Source organism: Chrysochloris asiatica, unplaced genomic scaffold, assembly GCF_000296735.1.
Source record: "Chrysochloris asiatica unplaced genomic scaffold, ChrAsi1.0 scaffold00161, whole genome shotgun sequence".
In the NCBI taxonomy this organism is placed as follows: Eukaryota; Metazoa; Chordata; class Mammalia; order Afrosoricida; family Chrysochloridae; genus Chrysochloris; species Chrysochloris asiatica.
This window is the reverse complement of record NW_006408679.1, coordinates 1,881,327-1,882,987: the sequence shown is the minus strand read 5'-3', so window position 1 is coordinate 1,882,987 and position 1,661 is coordinate 1,881,327.

The window sequence follows — 1,661 nt, the reverse complement described above, 5'->3', positions numbered from 1 at the left end:
CCTAGATTCATACTTTGTACATTCCACATTCCAATTACTAGTGGCTATTTACAGTAGTCTCTCCTCATTTTGAGTAGTTGCCCATCAACAAATGAAGGTTCCAAAAGTTTTATTCCATTTGTGTCATCAATGTCAACTCTACTTTGAGGAGGCAGCTCTTCCACTGTCATATGGTACGTGCATTCCAATCTGAGGGGCACGTTTTTCTACATACATTTGACAATATTCTGATTGTATTCATCATGTTTCAAAACTCAATATTATGCTGCTGACAGTGTTTCACTGCTATGTCTACAGATGCTGAGAGGAGACAAACTATGAGAGAATACTTGTCTGTTTGCTCATGCCATCCACTAATGGTATTTCTGTTACAGCAGCACTAGATACTATGACAAGTACCATCTGTGGATAAGAACTTTTGAAGACTTCCTATAAATTAAATTGACCAAGAAAATCAAAGCGCTAGACACACAAATAGGAAAGTACAAATTGCTATATTGGAGTGCAGGGTACTGGTATAGCACTGTCAGATAAGGACTGGGCTGCTAACCAAAAGGTCAGCAGTTGAAACTCATCAGCTGCTCCTTGGAAACCCTATATAGGGTCACTATGAATTGGAATGGACGCTAAGTCACTTAACAACAGCAATAACAACATACTGAAGAGACGGATGTAGGTACTAGATGAAACAGGAAAGGGCTTGGGAATGGTCAGCACAGCGATTCGTTTGGGAAATGAATTTGGAGCAGTTTGGACATTCGATACTTTTCTACCTACTCCTTCTTACCCTATTGTGCTGAATAGCATAAACCACAAGTATGAATCAATACGGTAATCCAAAAGAGGGCAATTCCCTCAGAAAGCTAAAAATCCCTTCTCCATAAAACCTGGAGACAAACTCCTGTGTTCAATCATTGTCCATATACACAACATGTTGTTGTTATGTGCCATTGAGTTGGTTCTGCTTCATAGTGTCCCTGTATTGATTTCTGAGGCTATAAAGTTTTACGGAGAAGAAAGTCCAATCTTTCGCCTGAGGCATGTGACTGGTGGATCTGAACTACCGACCTTGTGGTTAGCAGTCCAATGCCTCCCTTACAATGTTGTTGTTGTTGTTAAGTGCCGTCAAGTCAGATCCAACCCACAGCAACTCTGTATAGGGTTTTAGAGGAGTGGCTGGTGAGCTTGAACTGCCGATCTTGCAGTTCAAATCAACTTTGCAGTCCAGCATATGAATCCACACCACCACACCAGGACTCCTATCCTACAGTGCCACTACCTTAAACCTCTTAGAGCTTCTACCTATTACCCAAGTCCAAAACCACTTTCACACTGCATATTTCTTAGAGCAGAGACTGGTACCAAATTCTACCTTAGTTATTTAGTGCTGCTTGTCTAGTCTGCTCTTTACATCTCTTGAAAGAAATGAACTCAAAACATACTCTACACTAATTATATACATATATATATATCTTATATAGATCTTGATCATATCAGGATTGATAGGATTATACCAGGATTGATAGGATTAGAAGAGAACATCTTGATTGTATCTTGATTATATCTTATATGTATCTTGATTATATCAGGATTGTATCAAGATTGACATCAAAATTTAAAGAGACAGTATAGACATAAAACCAAATGGCCACCACTCGTCT